Here is a 15,431-nt window from a genome sequence, read left to right as displayed (position 1 = left end):
TTTTTTTTTTCTTTTTATTAATTTATTTTGATTTATCAATAATCACTTCCATATGCTTTTGAATTTAAAATTTTTCTCCCTCTTCCTCCCCACCACCCTCCCCAAGACAGCACACAATCTGATATAGGCTATACATTTACATTCATATTAAACATATTTTCACATTAGTGATGTTGTAAGTAAAAATTAAAACCAATAAGAGGAACCATCAGAAAGAGGAAACAAAACTCAACAGAAGAGAAAAAAATAGCAATTCGACTTCCATAGTTCTTTCTCTGGATGTGGATAGCATTTTCCATCACAAGGCCTCTGGAGATGTCTTAGATCCTTGTATTGCCAGGAAGGGTTAAGTTTATCAATATTAGTCATCATGCAACGTGGCTGTTATTGTGTACAACATTCTCTTGGTTCTGCTCACTTCGCTCAGCATCAGACTATACAAGTCTTTCTAGGTTTTTCTGAAGTCAACCTGTTCATCATTTCTTATAGCACTATAGTATTCCATCACATTCATATACCACAACTTGCTCAGCCATTCCCCAATTGATGGGCATCCCTCTCAATTTCCAATTCTTTGTCACCACAAAAAGAGCTGTTATGAATATTTTTGTACATGTAAGTCCTTTTCCCATTTGTGTGATCTCTTTGGGATATAGCCCTAGAAGTGCTATTGCTGGGTTAAAGGGTATGCACATTTTTATAGCCCTTTGGGCATAGTTCCAAATTGCTCTCCAGAATGATTGATCATTTCACAACTCCACCAACAATGCATTAGTGTTCCAATTTTCCCACATCTTCTCCAACTTTTATCATTTTCCTGTTTTGTCATGTTGGCCATTCTGATAGGTATGATGTGGTGCCTCAGAGTTGATTTGATTTGCATTTCTCTAATCAATAGTGATTTAGAGTATTTTTTCATATGACTATAGATGGCTTTAATTTCTTCATCTGAGAATGTCTGTTCATATCCTTTGACCACTTATCAATTGGGGAATGGCTTGCATTCTTATAAATTTGACTTAGTTCTCTATATATTTTAGAAATGAGGCCCTTATCAGAGAGACTGGTTGTAAAAATTCTTTCCCAATTTTTTACCTTCCTTCTAATCTTAGTTGCATTGACTTTGTGAAAAAACTTTTCAATTTAATGTAATCAAAATTATCTATTTTGCTTTTTGTAATGTTCTCTATCTCCTGTTTGGTCATGAATTCTTCTGTTCTCCATAGATCTGACATGTAAACTATTCCTTGCTCTCCCAGTTTGCTTATAGTATCAGCCTTTAAATCTAAATCATGAACCCATTTTGACTTTATTTTGGTATATGGTATGAGATTTTGGTCTATGCCTAGTTTCTGCCATACTCTTTTCCAGTTTTCACAGCAGTTTTTTTTTGTTTGTTTGTTTTTAGTTTTTAGGCAATTGGGGTTAAGTGACTTGACCAGGGTCACACAGCTAGTAAGTGTCAAGTGTTTGGTCTGAGGCCGGATTTGAACTCAAGTCCTCCTGACTTCAGGGCCGGTGCTCTATCCACTGCACCACCTAGCTGCCCTGCAGCAGTTTTTTTTCAAAGAGTGGGTTCTTATCCCAGAAGCTGGGGTCTTTGGGTTTCAATTTTGTTTTTGAAGGTGTTATTTTCTTCAGTATTTTTTGTGTGCCTCTTTTTACCATGTTGTAAATTCTTTTTAATAATTTTCTTGCATCATTCTTATTTATTTTTTTCTACCACTCTTATCTCTTTCCTTAATTATTCCAATGACTCTTGTTGGACATGTCTCCAATTAACATTTTTCTTGGAGACTTTGTGGTTGTTTTCACCTTAGTGTCTTCTGAGTTTGTGACATGCTCCCTGCCACCATGGTGGCTTTTTATGTTCAAGTTTTGTTGTTGTTGTTGTTGTTGTTTGCTCATTTTTCTAACCTATTTCTTGCCTTTGAACTTTATGTGAGAGTTGGGTTCTGCGTGCTTTGGGGTGTGGAGGCATTGTCTTAAGCTTTGGGCTTCTTGGTACTGCTATTTTCAGAGCCAGTTCTGGGAGTCTACAAGTTTTCAGTGCTTCCAATGTCATGTGATTTGGGGAGAGGTGTGGACTGTTCTCCTTGTCTTTACTCAGGAAAAGCCACTACTCCCATGGGCCTACAAGTGCTAGTGCTCCTCTTTGCCTTGGAATTGTGACAAAGGCCCCTGTTCCCTTGTGGCTGACCCTGGAACTATGACCCAGAATTGCATATGGACAAAGGTGTTGCTAGTCAGCACCAGCTATACTCAATGCCAAAAAAGGATCCCCTACAATCTCTTTCTGACTTCACAGAACAAATCCCCTTAATAAAAGGATTTGTTCTGTAAAACTTGGACTCAGTCAAAAGGCCACACCCAGGGACCTAGAAGGCCACATGTGGCAGCAGAGTTCACCACCCCTGGTCTAGGGAGAGGAGCCGTGTTGGGCCTCAGGTTGTGCACTATACAAGAAATTGAAACAATATTGCTCTGCCCCTGGTAGCAGAGTGTAATCACAGATCTAGCCTCCAGGAAAATCTGAATTCAGCATCAAAATAACCAGGTTAGAGCCAAGCCTGCAGTTCTCTCTCTGTTTCTAAATATGCAAAGCCTTGCAACTAGTTAAGGGTAGTGCAGTTTAGCTAAAGGGAGCTGGGGCTCTAACTGGGGACGAGCCCACAGTTTTTTATTCTCAGACCCAAGCAAAGAGCTTGCAAAGCTTGGACTAATAAAACAGTGATCAGACTTTGGTCTGAATCAGAGTGTTTGGGGAGCATTGATCACTTACAGGTCCCTGGGTTGAGCTGGTCCTTGAAGAATACAACATTCAACATCCAGAAAAAGTAGCAACAGGATCTAGTAGAACAAAAACCAGAGTCAAGCACAGCCCCAAAATTCTTTCCAGAAGTATAAGGAGGCTGCCCTAACACAAAGTCTGAAGCCAGGAAGTAAGGTCAAATAAAATGAAAGAAAGAAGGAAAGGAAGGAAGGAAGGAAGAAATGGAAAAAGAAAGGAAAGAAGGAGGGAAGTAAAAAAGAATAAAGAAAGATAGAAAGGAAGGAAAGAGGGAAGGAGAAAGAAATAAAGAATCCCACCATTGAGAAATATTATGGTGACGGGACACCCAAAACACAAACTCAGAAGAAGAGAATGGCTCCAAAACACAAGTAATACCTCACAGAAAATTGTAGCTTGGAAATACATTGAAATAGAATTTTTATAAGAAAGGAATAAGATTTTTTAAAAAAAGTTCAAATATGAAGGAAATAACAGTGCTGGAGGAAAGAATTGAAAAAGAAAAAAAATAACTTAGAAGAAGTGGTTCAAAACCTTACCCATGCAATAGGTTTGAGCATTAGAGTGCACCAAATAGAAATTACTGACTCAATGAAACAAGAAGAAATATTAAAGCAAAGTCAAAAGATTGGGAAAATAGAAGAAAATGTTAGTTATCTCATCTCAAAAACACCTGACTTGGGGCAGCTAGATGGCGCAGTGGATAGAGCACTGGCCCTGGAGTCAGGAGGACCTGAGTTCAAATCCGGCTTCAGACACATAATACTTCCTAGCTGTGTGACTGTGGGCAAGTCACTTAACCCCAGTTACCTCACTAACAACAAACAAACAAACAAGCAAAAAACAAACAAACAAAAAACCAAAACACCTGACTTGGAAAACAGAGGAGAGAATGTAAGAATCACTAGACTAGATAATGCAAGAATCACCAGAAAGACATGATCAAAAAGAAAGCCTAGACATCACATTTCAAGAATCCATGAAAGATAACTGCGTAGATCTCTTAGAAGCAGAGGGCAAAATGAAAATAGAAAGAATGAGTTACCTGAAAGTAACCCCAAAGTGAAATCATCCATAGTCAATGTTCAAAACATCTAGGTTAAAGCAAAACAGCCAGGGGCAGCTAGGTGGCACATGGGGCAGCTAGGTGGCGCAGTGGATAGAGCGCTGGCCATGAAGTCAGGAGGACCTGAGTTCAAATCCAGCCTCAGACCAAACACTTGACACTTACTAGCTGTGTGACCCTGGGCAAGTCACTTAACCCCAATTGCCCCCCCCCAAAAAAAGCAAAACAGCCAGAAAGAAAGAATTCAAGTACCAAGGAGCCACAGGCAGCTTCACAGAAGATTTAGCAGACACCACTAAAAAGGAGCAAAGAGCTTGGAGTATGAATTGCCAAATGGCAAAAGATATGAGCTTACAATTAAGAATACCTTTGCTAGCACATCTATCTAAAGGAAGTGAGGGTATTGGAAAATGGACTTTAAATACACATAGAGAATTTTCAAGCATTCCTGATGAAAAGGCAAGAGCTGAATATAAACATTGAAATATAAAACCTAGAATTAAGAAAAATATTAAAAGGAAAATATGAGTAAGAAATCATAAAGGATTAAATGAAAATCAGGCATTTACATTCTAATGGAAGAGAAAGAGATGAAGCCAAAGGCATAGAAGCAGGAAAAAAAAGTTCAGCTGAGCCCTACTCCACAACTCCTCCAGAAGATCTAGAAAATGCACCAGAGTGAGTCCTGATTTGTAAATCCAAGAAAAATAAATCACAGCAAGCCATTTTTTCTAGCCCATGTCAACATAAGAAGTTGGTCATATAAATTTCCAGACATTCACAATGGAGTCCATACAAGAGCAGCCATGAAATGCATTTTAATATAGGGAGAGAATCAGGGCAAGAATGGGTCTCAAATCCAGCACAGAGGAACTTAACCTTGTGCGGGGTTCAGGAACAGATGCCAATTGATAGCTCTGTTGCTCATTACCCCATAGATAATTCTGGGTCACAGATTTAGGGCAGACTATGGAGGGGACCTTTGCTTAAGGATGGTATTTCAAAGCGAAGAAAAGTCATAGGCCCTAGGCTGTGTACTGATAAAAGGCAAGTTCATAAGCAAGCAGCATCTGCATGAGCCCAGTGGCAGGGCATGATCTCAGTTTTAGTTTCCACCCTAGTCTTAAGCCTGAAACTGAATAACCAGGGCAGAAATTCCAAATCAAATGAGAGTCTGCATTTCTGGTACTATGAACTTGCAGAGATTTCCAGTTGGCTGATATTAGTTGAATCTAATAGCAGTCTGCTGGAATTCCAATGGGGGCAAGCCCACAGGTATGTTGCTAAGACCCAAACTTAGACAAGAACTTTCAGAGTTCATACCAGGAGTGTAGGAAATGAACTTTTGCCTGGATCAGACAATTTTTGGAACTGTGAAAGCTTGAAGGTCTTCACCCTGAACTGTATGAGAGATCTTGTTATAATACAGCACTCAGTATCCCAAGAAAGTAGCAACAGAGACCTAAAGGACATGAAGTCAGTATAGACATTACCTCCATACATGTACAGAGCCTCATCCTAACATAAAGTCTGAAGTCGGCAGTTAGAAAGACCAAAAGAAGAATTCTACTAGAGGAAAGAAAGAAGAAAGGAAAAAAATTATTAATTATTTACTGTATGCCAGTTTTGAAGAGCAAAGGAGATCAAGACTCAAGGTGATGTACCTTTGCAAACATGAACTTAATCATTAATGAAAAAGTTAGATTTTCAATAAAGAAAAGGCATTTGAGGCATTCCTAGAAGGAAAGCTAGATCTGAAGAAATTATTTTCTTTTCAAATACCACAGATATTCAAGAAAGGTAAACAAATACAGCCACCAAGGATAATCACAATAAAATAAAAGAGAGACCAGTAAGAAGCTTCTTTCTAAAGGCACACAAGAAGACAAAGGTGAAAGCAGAAGACAAAGAGAAGTAATGGTTCAGAAACAGGTCTGAAACATCATGGATTAAACCTTACAACACCTTGCCTACAGGTGAATTAGAGGAACTAAACAGAATGAAAGGGCACATAAAAGGGGAGGGGAGAGGAACAAGATAGAGGGAAGTATGTAATACTCTTTTACCAAGTCAAAGACTAACAATGAAGAGAAAATAACTTCTACAGCATGTTAGGAAGAAGAGAGTCTTCAGGAGAATGAGCAAGGAAGCAAATGGAAGGATTAAAAAAAGGTGAAAGAAAGAGGGAATTCAGGTAGGAGAGGGTGCCATTGATGAATGCTTCTATATGAAAAGAGAGATTCTATCTAGAGATCGTGAGCATAAAATGGGTGTAATATACAGGAATTGGTCCTGATAGAAACACTCCTCTTGCCTCAGGAGAAGAGAAATCAGAATTTCTAAGAGCAACAGACACTTTGAAGAATGGGAAGGCATGGTACCAGGCAGATTGGGAGGGCAAAAATGAACAGAGGGAGGGCAGTTTGGCAGTTGGCTCTCCTGAATCCTTACTCCACTTTGGAGACATCTCAACCACTCTCTCCCAACTCTGTCTTGCCTCCCCACCCTGGATCAGCCCCTTCAAGTTACCAGCACTGCCTTGGCAAAGCCCTTTCACCATCGCAGCTGTCCCACCTCCTTTCCCAACATTAAGTTGACAGTCTAGGGAAAGTGGGGGATGCTGGAGGACTGAGAAGTAGCTAAGAAATGGAACAGTTCTCAGAGGGCATTGAAACTAAGTATTATGAACAGTAATTATATTTGCACTGGTTTCTCCCCTTCTGGTTGCATCAGCATATATTCAATATACCTACTATATAACAACAAAAAAAGGGATATAAATTTTGTACAGGGAACACAATTTTCTATAAACTTCTTGTGCAAATAAATAAAATTTCAAGCAAAATAAAATACTCTGGGTGTGTAGTTTACTGTTCTATTATCATAATCACTGATACTAGAAATTCATAGGGCACTGACATGGTACAAGATCCTGTAGAAGAAATACAATAATTATGACAATCTATCTAAATTAATTTACTTATTCACTTCCATATCAAGAAAACCACCAAAGGATTACTAAAGAAAATAATACCAAAATTTTTCTAGACAGAGGAGCTCAAGAATCTCAGGGGAGATAATAAATATAATAAGGTAATAAGAAAACAAGTGGGAAGGAAAGGGGCCTAACATGCTGTATCAAATCTCAAACTATATCACAAAACAATAATCACTGAACCCATTTGGTACCCTCAAAGAAACATAGAGGTCAATTCATGGAGAAAATTATGTACACAATATACAGAAGCAAATGAACACAGCCTACTGTCTGGTACATTCAAATATCCCAGGTATTTGGCATAAAAATTCACTATTAAATAAAAACTCAGGAAAACTGGAAAGTTCTCCAGATCAGTAATAATTAGAAAATACAAATGAAGATGACTGAGGTTTCAAATCACATTCATCAAATTTGCAAAGTTTGAAAAAATGAAAGTGTGAGAGTCTGGAAAGGCTGTGGGAAACATAGTACATAAAATCTTTGTTCATCGAGGTAAGAATTTGTACAGCCATTCTGGAAATCAATTTGGAACTATGACCAGAAACTTACTAAGCCATTTATAGCTTTTGACCCAGAGATGTTACTATTAAATTTCTAGCTCAAAGAGATTAAAAAAAAAGAAAAGGAGCCATATGTTGGTTGGTGGATTGGTTGTTGTCCTTCATTCTTGAAAAGTATCAAAATCATATCACTATGGAGTCAAGGTATAGTGTGTTTGACTGTGGCTGATCAGACCAATATGAGCTTGGAAGTCTTTACCACAGGTCTGGCACAAATAGTCCATATGAACATTTGGAATGGAGATGTCTTTAAATTTGCACATCTCACATTTCTTTTGAGCTACTGTAATTTTGCTTTGCTCATAGAACACAGTGCCTTCTTTGATGTGGGCACACCATGCTGGGCAGTCTTTTGCCAGTGTTTCCCATATCACACAATCGAGGCAGACCTTGTGTGTCTTTGTATTGTTTCTTCCTACCACTATGTGAGCACTTGCCTTGAGTTCTCCATAAAATAGACTTTTAGGCAAACATACACTGGCATTCACATAGCATGGCTAGCCCATCAGAGTTGCACTTTCTGCAGTGGAGTTTGAATGCTTGGCAGTTTAACTCAAGAGAAGACCTCAGTGCCTCATTCCTTTTCTTGCCAGGTGATCTTTCGTATATCCCTAAGACAATCCAAATGGAAGCAATTCATTTTCCTGGCATGGTGCTGGTAGGCTATCCAGGTTTCACAAGCATACAATGAGTTCACCAGAATAGCTCTATAGATGCTCAGTTTGGTAGGTAGTCTAATACCTCTTCTCTCCCACACTTTCTTTTGGAGCCTCCCAAACACTGAGCTAGCTCTGGCAATGCATATGTCAACCTCATCAACTATGCGTACATCCCTGGAAAATATGCTGCCAAAGTAAGTAAACTTATCCACAGTATTCAAAATCTAGTCATTTGCTGTAACTGATGGTTCCATGTATGGATGGTGTGGTGCTAGCTGTTAGAGAACCTCTGTTTTCTTGGTGTTCTTAGCCCAAAATTAGCACAAGCAGCTGAGAATTGAGCCATGCCTTTTTTTGCATCTCAGTTTTAGAGGTCACATTGAGTGCTCAATCTCACCTGCGAACAAAAAATCATGCACCAACTCTCCCTCCATTTTAGTCTTTGCTTGTAGCCTTTTCAAATTACATAGTTTGCCATCAGTGTAGTAGCTGACCTTGATGCCATTTTTGTCCTCATTGAAGGCATCTGACAACATTGCTGAAAACATCAAGCTAAAAAGCAAGGGAGCAAGCCCACAACCTTGCTTCACTGCAATGGTGAGTGGGAAAGTGTGAGAGCATCATCCATTACCCAGAACCCAGGCAAGCATGCAATCATGAAATTGACCTATAATACTGATAAACTCTGTGCAACCAAAATTTGATGTAATTTTCTACCAGCCTTCATGGCTGACAGTATCAAAGGCCTTGGTCAGACCAGTGAATATTGTATACAGACTTATGTTCTGCTCCTTGTATTTCTCCTGGAGTTGTCAGGCAGGAAACACTATGTAGAGCATACCTTGACCCTTTCTGAAGCCACACTGGCTTTCAGGTAGATGACTATCTTCCTGGTGAAGGATCAGCCTATTAAGGAGGATTCTGCATAGAGGTAGACAATGGAGGCATCCTTGAGCTTCTACTTCTTTTTGCCATATAATCTGGGAAATTTTCCATCAACTTTTGTATAAGCAGTGAACCCCCCACTTTGAAAATATCAGCTGGAATAGAATTAGCACCAGGCACTTTGCCACATGAGAGGAGCCTAATGAAACTCGAAACCTCTTCTTCAGTTGGAAATTTGACTAGAGGGGGATTGACTTCAACCTGAGGTATATGGTGAATATCTTCAGCATTGGTTGATGATGTTCTTTTGAGAACACTATGGAAGTATTCAGTCTATCTCTCCAGGATCATGTCCCTTATCTCTAATCAATGTGGCTCCATCAGCACTGAGCAGTTGAGATGTACTTAGATCTTTGGCTCTTAAAAAAAATTCAGGGTATCATAAAAGCATTTTGGATTGGTACTATTAGAGTAAAACTGAATTTCATCTGCCTTCTTACTGAGGCAAGAATCCTGTATCCCTCTAACCTTCACTTAAACTTTACTTTTGATGGAGTTAAATGCTGACATCTTAGAGATGGATGAATTATTCTGCTGATAAATCCTGTGGAGTTCTTGTTTTTTTGTTTAGCAGCTTCTCAATTTCCCTATCATTTTTGTCAAACCAATCTTGATATTTGTGAGTGTTTTGGCCCAGATGAGTAAATGCAGTGCTGTACACCAGATTTCGGAAAGCTGCCCACTCCTTTTCTGCTCCACTGTTACCAGTCATGTGTTGGCTCAGCTTTCCCTCCAAGTTAGCAATGAACTGTTCCTGCTTGGAGAAGCACTCTAATCTGTTGACATTAAGTCTTCTGGTAATTATCTTGCCTTGGAGCTGCTGCCTTTGTTGAATGGGAATATTCAACTTGGAGAGGGTAAGTCTATGATCAGTCCAGCATTCTGTGCCACACATCACCTTAGTCACTCTAATATAATTTCTGTCTCTTCTCCATATGATGACATGGTCTATAAAATGTCAATGTTTGTTTACAGGGTGCATCCATGAAGTTGCATTATATTTAGGTAGATGGTAGATAGTGTTGGTGATGAAAAGGTCATGAGATGCACAAACCTTTAGTAGTAAGTGACCATTACTGTTACTGTTTCTGACTCCATTCCTCCCAACAACTCCCTGCCATATCTGGTAGTCTGTACCTAGTCTTGCATTAAAGTCACCCAAAATTATAAGCTTGTCCTCTTTTGGCACATTTATGATGAGAGTCTTCAGGTCTTTATATGTGTGCGTGTGTGTGTGTGTGTATTTACCTCATCAGAGTTTGTCATGATGGAAGCATATGCACTAATGATGGTGTTATGGGGCTTTCTCCAAGTGGCAATCACATTGCTATGAGTCTGTGATTCACCCCTTCTGGTAGGCAAATAAACTCATTGACTAGATTAGTTTTGATTGCAAAACCTACACCAGCTTCACGGCACTCCCCTTCATTCTGGCTACTCCAGAAAAATGTGTATCCAGCTCTGACTTCAGTAAGCTGTCATTCATTCATCAGTCTTATTTCCTTTTGAGCTGCTATTTAGATGCAATACCTGCAGAGTTCTTTCACAACAAAAGCTCTTCCTCTGTTAGGTTTGGTGGATTTAGTGTTGTCCATAAGGATGCACACATTCCATGTACTGATGATGAGTGGAGTTATCTTTGCAAAAGTTTTTGTACATTTTTTTTGTTTTGACTACAGGGTAAGATCCCTGCCTGCTGTGATAAGCAGGCCAGAGTTAGGTTGGGTGAAGCAGACAAATTTTAGGACATCTTTTCTAACCCCCTCCTCACGCCAGGAGGGGAGCAGTGCAGTCTTTAAAAAGGCTACCAAGACATTCAGAGTGCTGTCGAATCCTACTGCTGCTTCCATTGAGAAGATGACCCTAGGGCTGGGCTGCTTGTGTGCAGGGTTGTGACTATAGCTCCCAGTGTGTCTGCACCTGCTGCTTTGTCACTTGCCTATTGCCACAGGACTTTGAGATAGGTAAAAATGGTAAAATTGTATGGGTAATGTCTTTTGACTCAAGCATAAATTGGATTTAAGTGAGGCAGAGTTGAGTGAAGTTGTTGGCCTCATTCTATCTTCTAGAGTTATAGAAGTCCAGTGGCAAGACAAAGTTAAGACTACGGTGATGGCTCAGGGTACAGTGGATGACTTCGGTGTCTTCTATGTCTAACCAAGCTCTAAGCTCTCCACAGCATCTGCTTCAGTCTCCTTCATGGAGCTTGGAACAAATTGTTCTCATCTGCCCATTCAGCTGAGGGAAATCTTCACATGCTTGTGGTAGACACCTTCCTAGCTCACTGAAAGGTTTGAGACCCCTCGATTACCCTCAACGTCGTTTAGCGTGCCTGCCAAATTGGTTTATTGGGGTGTGGCCACTCTGCATGCTATAGCTTCTTGGAGCCACAGGTGAATCTTGGATGAATCATGTGGACACTAAAGGTAGAAAGCAGCCCTGAAAAGGGCTCAGCAGCCCTCACACTAGAGGTACTAGTCTTCTCTGAACACACCCTATACCCCATATGTACAAAAATATTGATAGCACCTCTTTTTGTTGTGGCAAGGAATTGGAAACTAAAGGGAGTGCCCATCAATGGGGGAATGGCTAAATAAGTTATATATAAATATAATGGAATACTATTGTGCTGTAAGAAATGATGAAGGGGATTGTGTCATAAAAACACAGGAAAACTTATAGAACTCACATATAATGAGAGGAATAGAACCAAGAGAATAATTTATACATTAACAACATTGTAAAGACAACTTTGAAAGATTAACACAATGATTAATTACAATTTCAGAGGACTCATGATGAAACATATTACCTGTCTTTTGACAAAAAGATGATAGACTCAGAGTACAGACTGAGACATTGATTTTTGGAAACATGGCCAATGTGGAAATTTGTTTTTATCTATTATTGCTTTATCTATTTATTTAATATAAATTTCCATACAAGGGATTTGTTTTTCTTTCTTTTTCTAGGGGAGGGAAAGGAAGATAGGATGGGTGAGAGGGAGAGAAATAGATTTTTAATTAAAAGTGCAATTACATTTTTAAAAATGCCATTTTAAAAATTATCTAAAAGGTGAAATGTATAGAGAGGCTGTCAATTGATCGAGGACAGAGCTTCTGGAAGAGCAGAGACAGAGACAGCAGAGAAGAGTCAGCTGTGCTCTTAAGTGCTCATATGCATATGGAACATGAGAGTTGAGCTGCAAAGAGGAATAGATCCTAGGTGCCCAGCTGAGCAACTTTCAAAAGTGGTGCTGTGCCTACGATGGAGCTGCATAAGGACTCTACAAAGAGAAAGGCTACCAGGTTCTGCAGCAAAAAGTTGCATTGACAACATACCACTGTATTATAAATTTGTGCTCACTCTTCAGGTTTATGGTGAGGAACGATTTGTTTTACTTTCCTAAGCTAATTGTATCCATTGTCTGATGATTAATGGACCAAACACCATGGGGAGCTCACGAATTATAGTGTTAGGAGTAGGTGGAGATAGGATATTCTTCTTGAAACCTGAGGTAACAGTGATCCTCCAGTTATGCAAATAAGTAGGAGTATAAGCAGGGGCAATAGCCCAATGGGAGTACTAGAACAGTATGAAATGGCATAATTTCTACCCTTAAGAAGCTTCTATTCTGTGAAGTAAGAGGTATAAAATGTCCATGGATGGCTATATTTTTTTAAAAGAATAATAAAGGCAAAGGATAGATGTAGCAAAAATGGTCTAGAAAAATCTAAGGAAAGAGAACCCTTTCAATGTGGTATAGAGAATATTTTTATTTTTCTTTTTAAAAATTTATTTGTTCATTTATTTAAATGTCACTGACAAAAATCATATACTTTAGGAACTAAAACAGAAGGTAAAACACCATTTCTTAAAGATAGAGCTAAAAAAAAAAAAAAGAAGGACTCTGGGGTGGAAGTTAGGAGCCCTGGATTCAAATAACTATTGACCTACCATGTGTCTTTGGGAAATTCCTTTTCTTGCCTTGGATATCAGTTTACTTCCTTGTTAAGTAAATGGGTGGGATGAGATAATCAATTATCAGTATCCTCTCAGTGCCAAGGACAATGTTGGGTACATAGATGACAAATGTATCTATCGTGGTATTGCATTTTCACATCACGTCTATTTCCACATTCATTCCTCCCTCCTTGGAAGTGGATCTTCTTACCTTGCCCCTCTTTTCAGCCCCCTTCCAAGAGTTGTCTTCCCCCATTATCAAATGAGATAATATTTGTAAAGGGCTTAGCACAGTGCCTGGCACCTACTAGGTGCTTAAAAATGCTTGTTCTTTTCTTTCCTCCCTTCTAGCTATCATAATGTAATCCAGAGGGCTAATCCTTATAACAAACAACAAAAGAAAAAGGCAAAAGTAGGTCAGCAAAACTAACCAACACAGCCATCATCTTTGTGGCAGTGCATGTGGCATTCCACACCTGTAGACTGCTATGTCTCTGCAAAGATAGCAGAAGAGTACATTTTCTTTTTTTTTAATTTATTTTTTCTTTCTTTTTTTTGTGTGAGGCAATTGGGGTTAAGTGACTTACCCAGAGTCACACAGCTAGTGAGTGTTATGTGTCTGAGGCCGGATTTGAACTCAGGTCCTCCTGACTGCAGGTGCTCTATCCACTGCACCACCTAGCTGCCCCAGAAAAGTACATCTTCCTCCCTCTTTTCTGTGACTTGGTTTGATCATTAATCATAAAGCCATCAATTCAATTTCTGTTCTCTCCATTTCCATTACTGTAGTCTTGCTATATATTATTTTCCTGCTTCTGCTTACTTCATACTACATCAGTTTCTATCAGTTGTCTGATGCTTTTCTGTATTCTTCCTCTTCATGATTCCTTATGGGGCAGTCAGTAAGCACGTGCCTCTGGACCCTGCAAAACTCAGACACTGAGTCACATGGCTCTGGAGAAGAGAGCTCAGAGTCCAACCCCTCATTATACTAAGAAGGAAATGCATCTTACCGAGATCCTTTTATCTCCGTCATCTTGCTCTTTCCTGCTTCACTGGAGGGCTGACTCCCAGTGGACAAGGACAGGTCTCCTTCTCTCCATCACCCTCTCTCCAAACATCCCTAGCCTAGCACATAGGATAACTCAGTTAGTGTTGGCTAATGATGGCCCATCCAGAGGAGTGTCCAATTCTCTTCAAACCCTGGTTGGGGCCTGGTTGTGTGGGGTTTTAAAAGCTAAACATAATAATTTCTATTTTATCCTGGATACAATAGCAAACCACTAGAGTGATTAAGTAGGGCAGCTAGCTGGCATAGTGGAAAGAGTGCTGGGCCTGAAGTCAGGAAGACTCATCCTTCTGAGTTCAAATATGGCTTTCAACATTTACTAGCTATGTAACTCTCTGCAAGTCACTTAACCCTGTTTGCGTCAGTTTTCTAATTTGGAAAATGAGCCGAGGAAGGAAATGGCAAACCACTCCAGCAACTTTGCCAAGAAAACCCTAAAATGGGGTCACAAAAAATTGGACAAGACTGAACAACAGCAGCAAGATTGATTTAGTAGAGTCACATGATCAAAATTATGCTTAAGGGAAATTATTTGGGCAATAGTGTGTAGGATGGTTGGAATGTGGAAAGGTTTGAGGCAGAGAAACCCCAAGGAGGTGAGAGGTGATAAAGACCTGAACTAGACTGGTACTAATGAATGGACAGAAAGGACTGGATGGGAGAGATAGGAAGATAAAAACTGCAAGATTTGGCAATCTACTGTACATGAGAGGTGAGACAGAGAGAGGAGTTGAGAAGGATGTGGGAAGGGTGGTGCTACCTTCTGCAGAATATAGGGAGTCTGGAAGAGGGAAGAAAAAGGGCCCCCATGAACAAGATAAGAGAAATGAATAGCACGATAGAAATAGTCTCTCTGTCCTTGGTTTGTGACAAAGAAGGCAGTGGTAGCTGCTAGCTTCAGTTTGATCAAAAAGTTTGATCAAAAGGGAAAGGAGAGAAAAGAAAAGAGAGAAGGGGCAAGGCCTGAGCCAAACAGGTTGGGTTTGCATGTACCTTTGTGCATTTGTTGGAGCCCCTATATATGTTGGGGGGTGGGAGATTGTGAGTGGGTCAGTGTACCTGCATCTATGTGGGATGGGGTAATACTGTTCTCTGCTTCCTATCTGGGGAACAACTGGGGCTGACAGGGCACTAGTGTATATGGCGGGGAGGGGGGGAGAGAGGAAGTAGTAGGGAGGGGCTATGAGTGGATGGAAACTATTAATATAAGGAGGTGTCACGTTGTGAGCAGGTGGGAGAGAAAGTTGTCCTTGTACATGGGATTCAGAGGGTCATGAGTCTGGTGGATGCAGAGATGATGGGTGTCTAAAGGGCTCTAGGGGTGGGGCTGAGTGCCTTGGTGATTATGGAGATATGGAGAAGCAGTGAGCCTTTATT

Source organism: Vombatus ursinus, unplaced genomic scaffold, assembly GCF_900497805.2.
Source record: "Vombatus ursinus unplaced genomic scaffold, bare-nosed wombat genome assembly UNPS02014935.1, whole genome shotgun sequence".
In the NCBI taxonomy this organism is placed as follows: domain Eukaryota; kingdom Metazoa; phylum Chordata; class Mammalia; order Diprotodontia; family Vombatidae; genus Vombatus; species Vombatus ursinus.
Note: the sequence above shows the minus strand (reverse complement) of the source record.